This window comes from Podarcis tiliguerta, assembly GCF_965153285.1.
Source record: "Podarcis tiliguerta genome assembly, chromosome: 6".
Lineage (NCBI taxonomy): Eukaryota > Metazoa > Chordata > Lepidosauria > Squamata > Lacertidae > Podarcis > Podarcis tiliguerta.
This window is the reverse complement of record NC_139539.1, coordinates 5,999,073-6,018,336: the sequence shown is the minus strand read 5'-3', so window position 1 is coordinate 6,018,336 and position 19,264 is coordinate 5,999,073. Positions and strand designations below refer to the sequence as shown.

The 19,264-nt window shown below is 41.5% G+C and overlaps 1 protein-coding gene and 1 long non-coding RNA gene across 3 annotated transcripts in view; one reads left to right on the top strand and one right to left on the bottom strand.

Moving 5' to 3' along the window:
• DNAJC5 (DnaJ heat shock protein family (Hsp40) member C5) overlaps positions 1-5,394 on the bottom strand; it is a 29,823-nt gene extending 24,429 nt beyond the window's left edge. Inside the window, exon 1 of the mRNA XM_083447708.1 lies at positions 5,299-5,394. The gene's annotated coding sequence lies outside the window, so the exon portion shown is untranslated. The remainder of the gene's footprint in view (positions 1-5,298) is intronic.
• LOC310680745 lies at positions 71-12,556 on the top strand. Of its 2 annotated transcripts, XR_014512899.1 has the most exons (5): positions 106-255; positions 5,209-5,406; positions 6,982-8,897; positions 11,035-11,485; positions 12,003-12,556. It is a non-coding gene; the product is annotated as an uncharacterized lncRNA (long non-coding RNA). The 2 variants fall into 2 exon arrangements; XR_014512900.1 differs by lacking the exons at positions 6,982-8,897; positions 12,003-12,556 and having other exon boundaries at positions 71-255; positions 11,035-11,987.
• The last annotated feature ends 6,708 nt before the right edge of the window (positions 12,557-19,264 follow it).

Sequence of the window (19,264 nt, the reverse complement as noted above, 5' to 3'; positions counted from 1 at the left end):
TCAACTACTTAATGGGAGCTCTGATATCACAATGAATTGGTTGACATCACAAAATGGAACAAGCAACAGAAGAGCCAAAGAAATTTTGAAGGAGCAATGAACATCGGTGGCTGCAAAAGAGAGGCAGCACAACTGAAGCTCAGAAGTGATGAAGCCCCAGCAAGATTATAGGGCTGAAGGCTATGACACGGACCATGTGGAAAGGAACCACAGAAACAAAAGGCAAAGACTGGCTGGAGATGACAGTGCCAAAAGGTTAGTACCCCAAGCCCAGAATGAGTGTGTGACAACTAAAATGGAGAAGTACCCACAACTGACGTTTGTCTGTGACGGGGGAGAGAGTGAAAAGGACAGGTGTAGAGTGAGCAGGCTAGCTAGCAATGGAAGGGGAAGAAGCTAAAGACCAAAGATATGGGAACTGGCCAGGGAAGAGTAGTTGACTAATGATTGGTGTGGGGAGAGAGAAAAGAAGCAAGAAGGAAGATGGTAAATCTACTGTGGGGCTCATATGGCATAGGGAGGAGGTCAGATACAAGGGGGACCAGTGCTTTTTTTCTGGGGGGACACAGGGGTAAGCATATCCCTAAACCTATTGTGAATCTAAGTTTGGCCTCTTTGAGGGGCAGCATTTCAATATGAGCAGGAAAATGAGAGTAACCCTAAACATTTTCTTTAGAAAAGAAGCACTGGGAAAGACTATGATGAAGAGAATGAAATGGGTAGTTGGGGAAGGGCTACCTTTGGCGGAAGCCATGGCTCAGTGGCCCAGCACATGACTGGCGTGCATAAAAGACGTAGGCTGAGTCCCCAGCATTTTCAACTAAGCAACAAAACAGATCTCTCTGCCTAAGGCCTTGAGAGCTTGCTATCAGTAATTTATTTATTTTATTTGATGTATTAAATTTCTATACCACCCTTCGTCCGAGGATTACAGGGTGGTTTACAATATGGAAGCACATAAAATAGTAGCGAATAAAAACAACAGCCCATCCCCACAGCAGATTGTATTGGATTAGATCAATTGGGAGAAATGAATCGGAGTAAGGCAGAATCATGTGTTCCTACAAAAAGAGGAGCGACCAAAATGCAATAGATGGAAACAAGCAATGGGAACAGGTGGTTGGCAGATGGAGATTAATAATGATGGGAAGACGGCCTGCATGAGAGCTATGGCATGGCAAGCTCTGTCCTGCGTCCCTGAGGTGCTTCAAGTGCCTTGACAGTTCAGCAGTAGCCTCAGCATTCCCTTGTACCATTCTCCTCCCGACCACCAAAGCTGGAGAAGAGGATAATCCTCACCCTCCATCTCCAAGGTTGGAAGGAAGGCTGGGGTTCATTACACTCATCTGAGTATGATGGAACATTTGCCACAGCAAGCACAACTGCTGGCCTATACATGCAGGAAAGGTTGTGAGACTGAAGGGGATTCCGTTCTCGCCTCTCAAAGTAATAGCTTTGTTAATTTCTGCTGGTATAGCATATTCTTATAAAATGCCAACGCCTTTTAAAATGCTAGCATCCCTTGTGGCTCGTTTTGTAGCTATACACATAAATAGCAGCACACTAATCTCTGGTATACAGAATTATGCTGCACAAAGTGCTCCCCGTAAATGCACAGGTGGCTATGAATAAGAAGCCAGCAAAGAAAAATACATGGCTCAAACCATCCAGGAATTATTCCGAGGGGGAAACGGCTCCCAGCCCCAAATTAACCATGTCAGAAAGTATGCCTGATTCTTTAAAGAAGCATTGCAGAGGGATCACCTAGGGCACACCGGTATGGCACACTTCCCAGTTTAGCACAACAGTGCTGCATCAATTCCTTTAAAAAAGAGCGCAGGGAAAACCCATGCCAACTTTGTTCATTGAGCTGTACAGGCTGAAATAGAGGTCCCAGATGCCCTCATTCGAGATAACAGGTAAAAGGCCAGTGTAGTTTCAAAGTCAATCATGTGTGGATTGCATGGGACAGATGCGCATTAGACCTCCCTGAAATCATTTCTGCAGACATAGCTATAAGATAGCTAATAGATACATTAGCTAAAAGATAGCTAATAGACATAGCTAAAAGATAGCATATACTGATCCACGGCTGGTGGGGGCTTGAGTTAAGAGAGAAAAAGAGCCCATAGTTCAAGCAATGAGGAAACCCAAGCATCTAAAGGACTATGTTAATCAACGGTAAACTAGGAGGGACCCTGACTTTATTAGACTGTTATTTCAATGTCTATTAGTTAATTGTGCATGTCACTCTCTATTGCTCTATCACTCTTGAGAACTTAGATGCCAATGCAGCATGCCACCTTCTACCCTTCAAAACTAGCTTTGCACGCTGGGCATGTTTAGCCTGGAGAAGAGGTGGTTAAGGGGTAATATGATAGCCATGTTCAAATATATAAAAGGATGTCACATAGAGGAGGGAGAAAGGTTGTTTTCTGCTGCTCCAGAGAAGCGGACACGGAGCAATGGATCCAAACTACAAGAAAGAAGATTCCACCTAAACATTAGGAAGAACTTCCTGACAGTAAGAGCTGTTCGACAGTGGAATTTGCTGCCAAGGAGTGTGGTGGAGTCTCCTTCTTTGGAGGTCTTTAAGCAGAGGCTTGACAACCATATGTCAGGAGTGCTCTGATGGTGTTTCCTGCTTGGCAGGGGGTTGGACTTGATGGCCCTTGTGGTCTCTTCCAACTCTATGATTCTACAATTTTACGCCATTACAGATTTCTCAAACTGCATGCATGACAAGTACCATATTTTTTGCTCCATAAGACATCTTTTTCTCCTACAAAGTAAAGGGAAATGTCTGTGTCTTTTGAAGCAAACACTGCACGGAGGAGGGACGGACGGGAGCTATGGCTCCCGTCCGTCCCTCCTAAACAGCTCACTTTAAAGCAGCAAAGTGGGACAGGAGCCGCTTACATGGGTGTAAAGCAAGCACAGTGGTACCTGTGTAAACCCTCTGCCCCCGCACTCGGCCACCCCCTTGGGATGACGCTCGCGTGGGCAACGTACCACGTCCCCACAGATGACGTGCCGCCACGCAAGAGCCTCCCTCCGCCACTGGTCTCGCCGGGACAGTAGTGCCTTCCTTTGCCGAAGTGTGAAATTTGAAGGGCAGCTGTGGTTTGGTCCTTGTGTTGTGTACAAAGGTGTGAATTAGGTAGGTTAAACTTTAAATGGGAATTGAATCAGATTTCTCCCTCATTCCTCCCTCATATGAAAGCCCCCAGAGCTCTCTGCAATGAACAAAAAAGGAAGAAAGTCCCACTTCTTTTGGCTTTATTAAAATAACTGTGTGGGGCCATACCATACAGTCCTTAGATCTAAGGGACTCAATGTGGGAAGCTCATATATTTCCACTGCCGACCCCCCTTACTAGGGGATAAAGTCTCTCTTCATTTGTTAATGACAGTTATGATGGTTCTTAATGCCACTGTTGACTGCTGTTCATTTTACATGGTTGAAATATTATTCTGATATACCGGTAGTTTATTAAATAGTTTAGTACAACATTTGATTCAGAATACCGTATATTTTTTTTCTTGTTTTCCTCCTCTTAAAATTAGGTGCGTCATATGGTCAGGTGCGTCTTATGGAGCGAAAAATATGGTAGTTGTGAAAACAAGGGATGAGTCTTGCACACCAGCACCTGTTAAATCCTGTGCATTCAAACGTTATTGTTCCAGAACTCAGGTCACATTAGATGTCAGAACTCCTTAGTCTTATTCAGTTACGGAAGTTTTTAATGACTGGTGTTTATAATGTATTTTTAATCTTTTGTTGGAAGCTGCCCAGAGTGGCTGGGGAAACCCAGCCAGACAAGCGGGGTATAAATAAATCATCATCATCATCATCATCATCATTCAATTTAAAACCTAGTGATTTTAAATTCTCGAGAATAATCTTTTGTAGAATATTCTCAAGAATATTCTCGATTAATGAGAATATTGTACCACTGAGTGGCACTGCAAAAACCAGTTACTGGCACTAAATAAAAATATAGAAACATCAACTGTTTAAATCAAGCCCACCTTACATGCTGCTACACATAATTGTATAGGCCTAGGTACTTTAAATGTACAAAGCATTAAAGGTACTTTCTGTAAAAAAAAAAAATCATACTGTATGGCCAAGGGTACAGAATTGCTAAGAATAAGGTCACACCAAAATGTGGGGGAGAAGCTATTACATATACAGTGGTACCTCGGGTTAAGTACTTAATTCGTTCCGGAGGTCCGTATTTAACCTGAAACTGTTCTTCTTAACCTGAAGCACCACTTTAACTAATGGGGCCTCCTGCTGCTGCCACGCCGCCGGAGCACGATTTCTGTTCTCATCCTGAAGCGAAGTTCTTAACCTGAAGCACTATTTCTGGGTTAGCGGAGTCTGTAACCTGAAGCGTATGTAACCTGAAGCGTATGTAACCCGAGGTACCACTGTAGTTGAAATACATATGAATTCAAATGTTCCATCAAATTATGTAGTTCACATTTCAGAACTACCAATGGTGAATGACACAATGGCCAGTAATATAACTGGATAAAAACAATCATTATTCATTACTTACACTAGCAATATCACAGTTTGACTTATTATTTACTAGATTTTTTTAAATGTGGGTTGTAAAACTGGTTCTTACATTAGAATTTACAGTTTGTGGAGAATATTGTCTGGAGAATTTTCTAGCAGAGAATATTCTCGAGAATATTCTCACCTCACATCACTATTAAAACCTAACTTTGCAATGCACATTTTGTTATTGTAATATACTCTTTTACTGCACCTTTGAGGAATAAGAGTTCTCTGGCAATGCAACTCAATCTCTTATGTAAAACTGCAGTTGCCCACCCTGAACTTTTGAAACAGGGATGGCTACAGGAATGAAATTAAAAGGGTTGTTTCTCTTTCAGTCAACTATTTAATCAATAAAATGACTCAATAATATGACAGATTACTAACTATTGCTTTTCCCCAACCTGTAGTGCCAGTGCAGGATCAAACATACAGCCAACCAGCTTAATGTTAATTAAGAATAAAAGTTAAAATCTGGAAATTTTCAAGCGTAGTTCAACTCGTGTACAATAGCTTTACAAGGCTAATCCAAGATGCAGTCCTTGCAACTAGTGCTAACTAGAAAAATTATCTTCCTCCACTTCTACCAACTTCCACAAAGCAATGATGGAATCTCTCTACCTGCTGCATTTGAAGGGAACCAAACTGCTTTCTGCTCCTGCCACATCATCTGCCAGAGAGCTGAGATTTTCAAACTCTTAACAGAGGTTAAGAGGCTTCACTTGCCTTAACAAATCCGTCCTTATGAAACAGCAGAGCTAGATCCTAGATGTGGGATCCTAAAAATTCAGCCTTCAGGTTCCAGAACAGGATTCTCCTAAGGACAAAGCACAGGTAAACAACAATATATCAGATTGCTAATAATACACTGTGGTTGGGAGAACAGAGATGGGGCAGAGAATATTTAACAATGTCAAATGTTTATAATCACACTAATCTAATTCTTTCTTGCTTAATAACAACTGATTTAAATGATCCAGAAGACAGTTTTATGACTTTACTCATTGACAGAAAAATATAATCTCCAACAACTGCAGTTTGCATAGCTAATGCATGCAAATTTCTACAAGCAAGTAAGAATGATGGGTGACTTGGACTTCCCATTGATGTGAAGCCTCTTACAGCACTAGAATTCAATATGGTCAGTGATAATATTTGGCAGTTGCTAATTTGTGCAACAGGGACGCGGGTGGCGCTGTGGGTAAAAGCCTCAGCGCCTAGGGCTTGCCGATCGAAAGGTCGGTGGTTCGAATCCCCGCGGCGGGGTGCGCTCCTGTTGTTCGGTCCCAGCGCCTGCCAACCTAGCAGTTCTAAAGCACTCCCAGGGGCAAGTAGATAAATAGGGACCGCTTACTAGCGGGAAGGTAAACGGCGTTTCCGTGTGCGGCTCTGGCTCGCCAGAGCAGCGATGTCACGCTGGCCAAGTGACCCGGAAGTGTCTCCGGACAGCGCTGGCCCCCGGCCTCTTTGAGTGAGATGGGCGCACAACCCTAGAGTCTGTCAAGACTGGCTCGTACGGGCAGGGGTACCTTTACCTTTAATTTGTGCAACTGATTAGAACAAGCAGAATCAGATGAGCGAAATGACTGCAACCTTTCAGCAAAATCCCACATGAAAGATTTTAAAGCATGAACTAAAAGGGTTTGGCAAGAACCTTTGGCCTTTGCCACATGAGATACTCTCACAAGTAACCCTAAAGAAAAAGGCATTTCAAGTGATACAAACAAGTATACCCCATTGTTCTGGTGGTTGGCATCTGTCTGTCTCGGTAGACAACAGAGGGGTGCACTTTTGGGGGTGAAGTCAAACTGCTGAAAAGGTCGCAGCGCCTGCTGTGGCTGTAGAGACCAATATGGGAGAGACATGTTTTGTTGCAGCTGGGACAGTTGAAGGTGCCCGGTTGTGCTGCTGCAGATCCACCATGGTGTTTCATTGTTCTGGTTACACTTAGATTAAATGGCTGGTTGACAAATTACATCAAAAGGTAATACACCATGAGGTTTTGTGGTGAAATCTGTAATGTGCAATGAGGTTCCATGCATTAGTTTCACTGTAGAAAACAATGCTGTGGGTTGTCAGAGCCACAGACAGCTCTCTCTCTCTGTTTTCATGGTTGAGAAAGCATGATGATGTAATTAATTAGCCATCCAGCTAAAATTAAAAAGGAATAAAACTAGATTTTTTTTAATGGCAGCAAATGGGTGTAAAGGACAATAAATGTTAGTAGCGAGATAAGAAGGAAACTCAAGACTGTCTGTCATTTAGGTTACAGCTTACATGTATTTATGTAAAATCATGACTGTGCCCATTGACATCTTGAAATTGGTAAGCTAATGAACACCTTAGTGAGATAAAAGGCTATTTATTCCTATTCAGATCACAGGTGATTAAACTGAAATTCATTATCAGTTGTATTTCAGGAGTTTCACACTGGAGTCTCCCTTTGAAGTATCTGTGCTCAAGAATAGCCACCTTAAAGTCGGTAACAGTGTTCCTGGGAGGTTGTAATGGTCTCCTACTGGTTTCTATTGCCCTTTTTTATGTCAGTTTTTTGTCTATTTAGCATCAACGATGCTTACTGCACATGTCAGCAAGGAAGGAGCACATAGCCTCCCTGCTAGGGTGGAACGGTCTCAGATGCCAGCCTACTGACAGAGGTTTGGATTAAAATAAAGCTCTGTGTTTACTGAATAATCTTTTTGTTGTTTCAAATACCCTGACTACATTTTCATAAACTGCATTTTATACAGTGAAGAGATTGGTCCCTCCCCTCCACACACATCCAAATGAGAGGAGAAAAATCACAATTCAGCGTTAAGGCTTTGAAATCTACTTTTCTTCAGTTCCTCCATTTGCACAGAATTTCTAACTGCACTAAAACTGCAGGTTCTACAATCACATTTTTTCTTTAAACCCATATTACTTGCCTTGAAATTAATAAAGTATCTTCATATGCTAGAGGGGCAGTAGGTATACAGAAAAAATTATTGTCATCTTAGGTTGCTAACAGCAACACTTGGCCTTTAAAAAACTGACTGATTTGTTGTCAGCTATGCCTGATGCTATTAACAGATGGAGGGGAAACTAAATTCTACTCACAAGTAGACACACTAAAGTTAGTGGTTCCAAGTTATCCACTTATTTCAATGGATCTACTCAAAGTATGACTAACAATGGATACAACACAATGACAATATTAAATATTGTTGCTATAATAAATTTTGAAACAGGAAAGTATTTTATCATATTTTTTACCCAGCATCTCCTCCCATAGGAGCCCAGAGTGGTACAAAATTAGATAAAAACAATCTAATTAAAATACTGTTAAGAAGCATTTTTATGTGGGTATCAGTAAGAGAGTTTATATATGCAGTACAAAAAGCAATGAATAATAGGTCATCAGCCCCAATCATCCTTGCCAAAGGTCCAGGCAAACAGGTACATTTTAAACTGTCAATGAAATTACATCACCATAGGAGACAAACACAATTCTACAGGGGGAGAGGTCCAAAGTCAGGGTGTTCCCTGCGGCGGTGACTTAATTGGCCATGCCCAATGGTGGAGCTATGAATAAGGCCTCCATCACAGATCTTAAGGCACAAGTCAACAAGTATTGGAAAAGATGCTTCTGTAAGTACTAAGGCCCTAAGTTGTCCAGGGCTTTTAATACTAAGGCTAACACCTTGAACAGGAACCAATAGCTCAGAGGCAACCAGTACCATGCTTTCAGGATTGGCAGTATGTGATCCTACTTTGTTGTCCCGTTTATTGGCCCTAATGAAGCCAGTCACTGCCCCCAGACACCAGCTTAGGACCTGAATAGTCTCTCCTGATTCAGATGAAATTCAGAGATGTAACTTGGTATCAGAAGCATACCAGTATTCCAGTTAGTAATGCAGTCCTTCCTGTTTCAAGGACCCAAACTTGTTGTATAGCGGAAATATTGGACATTTCTACAGCCAAGTTCAGCATGCCAGGTTTTAAATTATGGACATGTTCATCAGCATCAGAAGCAAACTGCTAACATCATCAGGCTGGCCAACCTCTTTCAGAATAGATCCCAAGTGAGAAATGTTTGCCTCAAAACTATTTTTCAGCAGACCTTGGAGCTTTGTATCAAGCCTAAACCACCCTGCCTTCACCCAGAGGAAATACACTGTTGAATCATATCAAGTACCGTCGAATCATAACTTGGAGAGAGACAAAACACAAAAAGATTTGTTTGGTTGATTCAAATCATCCTTACTGCTTTCTGGGCGCTCTGTTGCTAAGCTCTTTTGAGAAATCCACATGGGAAGAGACAATGGCCGGGTCTGCACATCATAGTAAGTGTGAGAGTGTGTCTCATCATGACCATATAAACACGCTGGCTCCCCACAAAGAGCCTGCAGTCGCTTTGCTCCCCCCAGAATTTTTAGTTCAGCACAGGATGGTAACTCAACCAAGACTTAGCTTACAGTGTTATGCAAAGCCAGGATTGCGGTTAAAGTCTCTCCTCCTCAACCTTGGCTACAAATCATGGTTTAGGAGGAAATACTTTAACGGCAATCCTGGGTTCAGATGACACAGTATGCCTACCCTTGGATTATTTGCCAGTCCAATCTATAAAGTCCAGAGATGAGCAAAATGGCTGTTGCCTTCTTCACAGAAAACAGTGTATATATACACTAAGCCATAGTACAGCTTAGCGTGATATATGAACACGACCAATCTGTGTGTTTAGTGGGTCTCTTGGCCTAGAAACACACTATGAGAAGCTGAGGATCCAGAGTTGTTTAAACTCATTTTTCCTAGGTAAAAGGTTATGTTTCCATCACCTAATTGGAGCAATCTAGTACATACACATGCACACAATTTTTCAGCTTAATTATGGCCCCCAACTAGCTCACACTAAGACATATTTTTAACCATCATCATTAACCTTGTTTCACAGGTTACACAGACTCTTGTGACAAGTTTAACTACCGCTGCCCAAATGTTGTTGCTCTAATAAGCTTAGTGGATTAAAATTTAGCCATTTAAGTCTAATTGACCAACTTCTTATAAAGGCCTGTGACCTTGGACTCCATGTACATATGACACACTGATATTGAGTACAAGTAGACATAAGAGGGACATCACACCGTCATGCTTTGGGGGCAGAATGATTTAAACCACACCATGGGGTGGTTTGGGACTCCTCCAAGTGCACTTTGTCCCTGAAACAGCTTTTGCCTCTCCTGTCAGAAGTGAACTCACCCCCACCCTGAAAACACTGGTAAAAAGCATTGAGGGAGCGAACAAAGCAGGGTGGAGAGTTTAGTTACCTCTCATGCTGTGCATGAAAGGCTCCCTCCTTATGCACACTCTAAAGGGATTCAGTAGTAACCCAAGCATCCTTCACACCCCCACTGGGAGGGGCTTTCACCAAAGGTAGAATAGCAGTTACCATAGCAAGTAGAATTAAAACTCTTATATGACACTACAAAAATTAAGATGTTAAAGAAATTAAAGATTCAGGTAGGTAGCCGTGTTGGTCTGACGCAGTAGAAATATATATAAAAAATAAATAAATTGTCCAGTAGCACCTTAGAGACCAACTAAGTTTGTTCTTGGTATGAGCTTTCGTGTGCATGCACACTTCTTCAGCTTATTTAAAGAAATTAAATTCTTTAGAAAGTCCCAAAGCCTTCCGTTTCACAGACTAAATTACTGAATTGGTTAAATGAAAGAACCAATGAAGTCTTTCTTTTGGGGAAAGTTATTAAAAGAAAAACACAAGTCATCTAGAAGAGAGCACTTTAAGCTGGGCTGCCTATTGACTTATTTCTAAAATAAGTTTTTTTAAAAACTACATTAGGATTCTAATATAAAAAGCAAGCAGAAACGGAACTAAAGAAACCGAACATCAGTTGCCTCCCAGCAATGACAGGCATTAATATCATGCAGGTGGCTTTGAGTGGATGCTGGCTAGTTTTTAATATATCAAAACCGTGCAAGAGTTAACGCAGCATATTATCACCTCAAACAGTGTAGCTAAATATCCCCCAAAAGCTGGGACCTAATTAAATATGTAACCAGCCCAGGTTATGAAAAAACAGTGCCAAGGTAACATAGATGGTTCATATCCTTCCGAAGGAAAGTATCCTGTCAGGAGAAAAAAAAATTAAGTACTTCTATATACTGAGAAATAAAGAGTCAGCAGAAACCCACTTGGAATAGCCTAAAGATGGAAGGTAAGAAACAACTATAGCTACAAAGACACGAAGAACTGTTGTTATTTGACCTAAATATGAATTATATATAAACTCTAAAGCTGAAACCTCCACTACAATGTGAACATGTCAAAATACATTAGCAATATACTGTTTACTCTATCAGCTAAACAGCAGATACGCGCCTGCTGCTCAAGAGCCATTTGACTGACGTGATCCTGAAACCCGCCTGCTTGCATAAAAAGCCTAATGCTTTATTCTGCCCTAGAATCACCAGATTATGAATGTGAAACGAGAGCGCTAAGAGCAGAGCTCAGAAACTGTGACATCAGCAGCACCAGCAGAGTCAGAGTGACTTCATGAGACTGCGCACCACGGGCCTGGCAGGGTGTCAAGTGCGCAAGAGGATGCGCCTCCAGTGTGGGTAAGCTACACTAATACCGGAGCAGTCTTTCCAAATGTAGTAGCAAAGGAAACATCCAGCCAGGACCTATGCAAAGCAATTTATACTGCAGTTGATGGTTTTTCCTTTTCAAAGGTGTGATTAATAGGAGAACTGGCTGTGTACAGTGTCTTGAAGCAAAATCTCCTGACAATGAGCTGCAAACAAGGAAGCAGATTTCTGCTTCTACGATGGAACGTCACCCTCCTCTGTGCTCCCCGTTCCCATGCACCCTCGAAAATCTGTTCCAATGGGTTTTGGGACCCTTCCGGTGAAGGTAGGAATAAGCTCCAGCAACTAAAATGGCAGTCAACGTTTTCATTTTTGGAAAACTTAGAAGTTTCCCCACCCCCCTTTTTCTTAGAGGAACTCACTAGGACACCTTCAAAACCCTGGAATCTCAAACAAACATAGGGCCAATGATTTATATGCATACATTATAGATGCATCAGACAAGAGTGAAAGAAAAACACACTCCTTAAGTTTGGTTTGCTGGTTTTTTGAGAAAGGAGGCTGTTTACAAAGGGCAAGGATGCTAGGTGGAAGTGTGAATCATACTATTTAATGTGCAATGTTTCCTTATAGCCACCTGAAAAAGACCAAGGGAGAGATTTCAGAACAGCAACCATGTTAGCACATGTTGCTAACAAGTGATTCTGGCATGCATTTTAATATGCAATTTTATTATATATTTTAAACTGTTGGTTTTACTTATATATTTTTAGTTTAACTTGCTTTTAGCTTCTGACTTTTATAAGTAACTTTAACATACATTTTATATTTTATGTACCAAGCTCCCATGGATGTAACTCAGGATTCTAGTAAAAAAGAGCAGAGTAGGCCCTGCCAGCCTTAAGCCTGTCTGCCTCTGTTCTACAACCAGGAACTTCTCTATTCCACCATAAGGGGATGGCTACTTTAAACAGATAAAACCACTAAATAAGATCTGCAAGAACAAAAATATGACGTGACTGATCCCTTGATGGTCCAGCTCTAGGCAAAGGACAGATAAGGACACAGAAGTTCCTGTGGGAGGTTCAAGACAGAAAACAACACATGCTTAATTCATTGAATTCTTCATCGCAGGATGTTGGAAAGACCATCAGCATATCCTGACTTTTAAAAAGGATGACACAGAAGTATGGAGCTGTATCAAATACTACTGGTCACAGAACCTATAAAAAGGACCCCAAGTTTGTAAGAGGGTCAGTCCCAAAATACTCTGGGGTAGATGAAAGTGTTGCTGCTCAAAGGTGAATCTCAACCAGCCAACTTTATTTGGAATGGTGGGAGATTAGTTGCTTAGTGAATAGAGTGCAGGCCTGCAAGGAAGAATGGGTATTCCAATAGGACTGGGCACCACAGTTCAAGAAGGACACTGACAAACTGGAACGTGTTCAGAGGAGGGCAACCAAAATGGTCAAAGGCCTGGAAACGATGCCTTATGAGGAACGGCTAAGGGAGCTGGGCATGTTTAGCCTGGAGAAGAGGAGGTTAAGGGGTGATATGATAGCCATGTTCAAATATATAAAAGGATGTCACATAGAGGAGGGAGAAAGGTTGTTTTCTGCTGCTCCAGAGAAGCGGACACGGAGCAATGGATCCAAACTACAAGAAAGAAGATTCCACCTAAACATTAGGAAGAACTTCCTGACAGTAAGAGCTGTTTGACAGTGGAATTTGCTGCCAAGGAGTGTGGTGGAGTCTCCTTCTTTGGAGGTCTTTAAGCAGAGGCTTGACAACCATATGTCAGGAGTGCTCTGATGGTGTTTCCTGCTTGGCAGGGGGTTGGACTCGATGGCCCTTGTGGTCTCTTCCAACTCTATGATTCTATGATTCTAGGACTATGAATGAGGTTAGGCTGTCAAACTTGATGGCAGCTCCGGAAATAAAGAGTGAGGAGTCACTTAATGCTAAATGGGGACTGAAGGCGGTTGAGAGTAAAGGATTCAAAGACTATGTTTAGAAGACTTCAAACTCTTCGCAGAGTGCAAGAGGGTTTTTTCCTTCTGGTTCCTGGTATTGCCTATGAGAACAATACAATTGAGAATTTCTGACATGTCACTGAGAAGAACAAGACCACTGAGTTGAAGGTTTACGCCAGTGCTTATCTCATGGGAGGGTAAGCGTTGGACACCATCTATTTTAGATATTATATTGCTATCAGCTTGTGTGCTAAATAGCTTTCTCCTAAATCAATGGGGCACACGGTCCGTACCAAGTGACCTGCCATGGGGCAAACAGCAGCTTGGGGAGGATATATTTTAATTGGTAAAATGACTGCAAGGGGAGGGTTAAACTTACACTCCTCCCGCATCTTCACTGTTTCAATCCGATTCGGAACTTCCCAAAGTGCTATTAACTTTTTTAAAAAACCCAAACAAACAAACAGTGAGAGATCCTGTTCATGAATCCTGTTCATGAATCTCTAGTCCTGCCATAAGTCAGAAGGTACTGGTATATTTTGACATGTCAAGACAGGATACAAGGAGGTAAAGCTTGGATCATCATTCCAACTGCAAAACAAAGGAAGGTGAATTGAAATGGCACTGGGTAGAAGGGAAGAAGGGTGTTTAGGCAGGAATGTGTCTAGGCAAAGTACACACACAGAAAGAGGAGCTCAGTCCCCATCCTGCCAGCTGTTTAAGTTCCTTCTGCGCAAGGGAAACCGAATCACACACTACAGTGCAACAGTCATGCATTTTTGTAAGGGTGTGGCATTCAAAAGATTCTAACCTTAGCTGTGCTTTTTTGCCACTTCAAGTTTCTTCAAGTTTTACAATGCCAGTAAGAAAAGCGTACATTGTGGTCAAATACTACCAGGCAATGCAAGCTCATAAATGAGATAAAGCATCCTGCACTTCATGTAATGCCAACTGAGATATTCTTTCCTTTCGTTTTCTCCCATTCCTTTGGCTTAGAAACAGAGTACAGTGGAACCTCTCCTTACGGACGTAATCAGTTCCGGAGGTCCATCCGTAAGTCGATCCGGCAATTGCTTCTGCGCATGCGTGAATCACGGCAAACCCGGTATTTAGCATAGCATAGCATAGCATAGCACTGTAGAGTTGGAAGGGACCATGAGGATCATCTAGTCCAACCCCCTGCAATGCAGGAATATGCAGCTGGTCCATACAGGGATCGAACCTGCAACCTTGGCATTATCAGCACCATGGTCTAACCAACTGAGCTATCCAGGCTATGGTTGGCGTATCCAGGCTATTTACTTCCGGGTTTGCCGTGGTCACAACTGGATTGGGCCCAAGTAGAGGCGGTTGTAAGTAGAGGTTCTACTGTATTCAGGTTTAGAGCGCTCCACCCAGGCTTAACAAAAAAAACAAGGGCTGCAGGGCTGAGGAAATATTTCACGTTTCTGGACAACCTGGAAATGATTCCAGCCTGACCCCACACAAACACAAACACAATTGAATACTTGGCTGTACTCACAAAAAGCTAGCAGAGAATTCAGAAATGCCCATGTTAGGGATCAAATATCTTTCAAATTTCTGTCAAGTAAGATTAACAGTAATAGCCAACTAAGTCTTATTTTTAGTTTCTTCCTCTCTATATGTAAAATAAATAAATATCACCTTAGGAATTTTGAAAGAGGTAGCAACAATATTCCCTTTGGTACTTAACATAATATATTGCTGATTTATGAGCACGCTGGGTACAGCATTTTCTAGGGAACACCGAATCTCAGTACAAATGTTACACTTAACCATGGTACCAATACCCTGGATGTTGCCTTAATCCTGGATGACTCCAAACTTACAATGTATTTTGGAGGGGACCTATAGGGACTCCTATCACACCTAACCAGTATCCATGCTGGAAGGACCTGACGGAAGCTGAGCATTCAAGAACCTATGGAGCGCCACAAGTTCCTGTTAGTTTGCATTTCTTAGTACAGGAGGTATTGATCTGATGTGTAGAAATCTCTCCTAATTAATTCAAGAAGGTTCTGGAAGCTTTGTGTGTGAAAGAAACAAGCAGAAAGTTCATGATGTTTGGGTTACTCCTTTGGAGAAACTGAGTACAGCTGGCTGAAGCTGGTTCTGTTATCTCATGGTCATGAGATAATAAGGTCATGCTGACTACGATAATAAGGCCAGAAGGAGCATGGGTTTCACTTTCTCTTTCTATCTCTTTTCCTTCTGATGTGGTATTCTGTAGACATAATAAGTTATTGTAAGTTTAAGATAAGTCTGCTGCAGCTGGATTTCTTAAGGACAGTGCCAATCCTGAATGTATTGGATTTGTGACCATTATGCTCATTTGCCTTCAATAGCAGTAAAGCTCTGCTGAATGAAATTAATTGCCTCTGGTCTATTTTTCTGGGAATCCTGCAACATGTTTAAGTTTTTACTCTGCTAACTATACAGTGGTACGTCGCAAGACGAATGCCTCGGAAGACAAAAAACTCGCAAGACAAAAGAGTTTTTCGTTTTCTGAGTTGCTTCGCAGGACGGATTTCCCTATAGGCTTGCTTCGCAAGACGAAACGTCTTGCGCCTTTTTTTTTTTAAACCGCCAATGTATTCCTTTGGGAAACCGTCAATACACAGTGGTGCTTCGCAAGACAAAAAAATTTGCAAGACGAAAAAACTCGCAGAACGAATTAATTTCGTCTTGCGAGGCACCACTGTACATCGGAGTTCTGCTCTCAATAATGAGTAGAATGCCTTGACAGTTCCCACCCCTTCATTAAGCAATAGTTTATTACAAGCCAAGACCATAAATCAGTTTCAATCCTTCCTTCTTTTAATAAACCACATTAAAGCTATGGTTTTCCCAGTAGTGATGTATGGAAGTGAGAGCTGGACCATAAAGAAGGCTGATCGCCGAAGAATTGACGCTTTTGAATTATGGTGCTGGAGGAGACTCTTGAGAGTCCCATGGACTGCAAGAAGATCAAACGCATCCATTCTTAAGGAAATCAGCCCTGAGTGCTCACTGGAAGGACAGATCGTGAAGCTGAGGCTCCAATACTTTGGCCACCTCATGAGAAGAGAAGACTCACTGGAAAAGACCCTGATGTTGGGAAAGATGGAGGGCACAAGGAGAAGAGGACGACAGAGGATGAAATGGTTAGACAGTGTTCTCGAAGCTACAAACATGAATCTGACCAAACTGCGGGTGGCAGTGGAAGACAGAAGTGCCTGGCGTGCTCTGGTCCATGGGGTCACGAAGAGTCGGACACGACTGAACGACTAAACAACAACAACAACAACAACAATTAAAGCTGACCATAGTTTGTCCTTTCCAGCTATAACAATAAACAGAGGTTAGAGGAAAAACAGGAAGCAGGTGCTTCCAGTCCCCAAAGACAGGAGCAAGCCCAAGGCTCCCTCACACAGCACGAAACCGCAGTTTATCATTATATCCAAGTTGGGTCATGGAAGCCATTGGTTAGTTTACTGAGCTAAGTCTTGCCCTTAAGAGCATACAAAAGTCAACCATGAAACTTGTCACCTGCAAGCATAGAGGCTGGGTAAGTGGGGCAACAGTTTTTCATACGTCCCTCAATGAAGCAGATGCTTAACTACTTCATGAAGATTCACTTCAAAGGAGGTACTTGGAAGCAGTCCTTAACCTAGGTTTTATATTGAGGTATAATAAACATCTAATCTGGCCTTGATACCTGAAATATAGATTTTTAGGGCCTACCCTATTCTTGTGGCTATAATTCATTTTAGAGTTTTAAATATTGAATTTTAAATTGCTGTACCCTGCTCCGAGGCCTGATGTGGTAAGTAAGAAATTGAATAAACAGCAGTCAAGGAAAATAAACCACAGTTCAGCATTATGCCTGCAAGAATAACTGCTGCCAGGCTTTTAATAAGCACAAACTACCAGGTTTCAGAGAAGCATCGATTACCTGAGTGACAGGAGTACTGCAACTCTAAAACAGATTTTGTTTATTTTTCCAGTTACTCTATAGTTAATGCAAGGTATCAAAGTGTGAAGTAACTGAGCCTATAGTGAACTTTCATGTCTGACCAGTTACAAGTACCTAGCAAGAAATCTCATAGTGCTTTGGACAAGGGGTTGATGCAACACCACCAAAATAAGATTAAAATGTGAATTAAGAAAAAGGAGTGGTGACTATGAAAGAAAGCTAAAATGAAAGCTTCCAATTCAAAATTTGACGGGATTCAGAATACAAAAGCTGTCTAGTCCAAAATTTAAAAGCTTGAAGATAAATTGAGGTCTCAAAATCTTAATTAAATTATGAAATATCACTTTCATTTCAGCTGGCTGTCTATAAAGCTTTGAGACTGGCAGTTTTTAAATTCTTCAGTGCTAGGATGCCCTAAGCACCTACTATACTATTAGGCACAATCTTATCGGCATCCTTGCAAGTGCTATTACAGTACTGCCTGTGAACTCAATTCCACCGATATTCTACGGCAGCAGTTCTATACCCATGCTAGGACATCTCCCTCCTTGATGCTCATTTCCCCAAAAGTGCTTCATTCAGCAGGTTGTCAGGTCTACGGACAGCTGGTGATTCATGGACCATTTTTAGCATGCTTGCTTTTTAGCAGCCCCTGTTAGTAACCAGACTGGCAACTATGCAAGATATTTTATCTGGGAAAGTTTTGGAATTAAAGACCATGTTACAAAAGCGAGACAGTGTTAGTCCTGCATTTGGCATCCTTAAAACATGTTACTACCCCCCCCACACACACACACACTAAAACAGCATGTACAACAGGAAACAGGAAGGCAACATTTCACCAACAGGATTTTAGTTTGTAAATTAACCGTAACACCACATGGGAGAGACAGGGCCTTCTTTCATATTTGAAAAAAATAAAGGCTAGTCTCAGTTCTCCACACTTGACAGTGTCCAGTTCTGGGCACCACAATTTAAGGAGGATACTGATAAACTGGAACGTATATAGAGGAGGGTGACTAAGATAATAGATCTAAAGCGCTGTCACAAGGAAGATGGGACAAGTTTTGTTTTCTTCTGCTCCAGAAGGTAGGACCCAAATCAATGGCTTCAAGTTAAAAGAAAGGAGATTCCAACTAAACATGAGGAAGAACTTTCTGATGGCTAAGAGCTGTTTGAAAATGGAATGGACTCCCTCAGAAAGTGACAGACTCTGCTTCCTGGGAGGTTTTTAAGCAGAGGTTGGATGGCTATTTGTCATGGATGAGATTCCGGCACTGCAGGGCGCTGGATTTTATTTATTTATTTAATTTTTAATTCATTTTTTCTTTTTCATTCATTATAGACATCTCAAATTCTTAACATTTACTATATCTTCCTCCCTCCCTCCTCTCCAAGACTTCCCCCAACTTGCGCTTCTGGTTTGTTTCTATTCTCACCCACTTTGCTATCTCTCAACAGAAAAAGTTATTAATAACATAACATCAAACATAAAAATAAAAGTAAATACACCATCCTATTTCACTATCTTCTAAACATTTTCTGATGCTGATAATGCGGATGTTTATTTAAATCCTGCCATCAAGTCTATTGACTTTCTTTGTTTCTGCAAATATAATATGAAAGGTTCCCAATCTTTTTCAAAGTCTCTGTTGTCTTTTTTTCTTAGTCTATCTGTCATTTTTGCCAGTTCTGCAGGGGGCTGGACTTGATGATCCTTGGAATCCCTTCCAACTAACTCTACAATTCTGTGAAGTACACAAAACAAGCAGATTTCTTGTTGCTTTCATTCAATTGGCAGATGGCGAAGAAAACTGGGACATGTCTCATTTCTACAAGATCTTTAAATCTGATAAAGTTACGCACAACTGTCGGAAATCATAAATGAGCCGTTTGGGGGGCGGGGAAAGATGAAAAGACAAATAATGAGCATCTTCAAAGATGGGCTACATACTTCTTTTTGTTACGCAATTCCTTGCTTTCTGTGTTTTATTTATTTATTAAACTGATATCCCACCTTTCCTCCAAAAGGAGCCCAGAGCAGCAAACAAGTGCTTTTAAAAAATCTCAAAAGCAAATCCAATACAGATGTAGACTAACATATCAGCAAGTTTGCCACCACATTTTCAAATTTATCTCTACAACTATGGCTTGT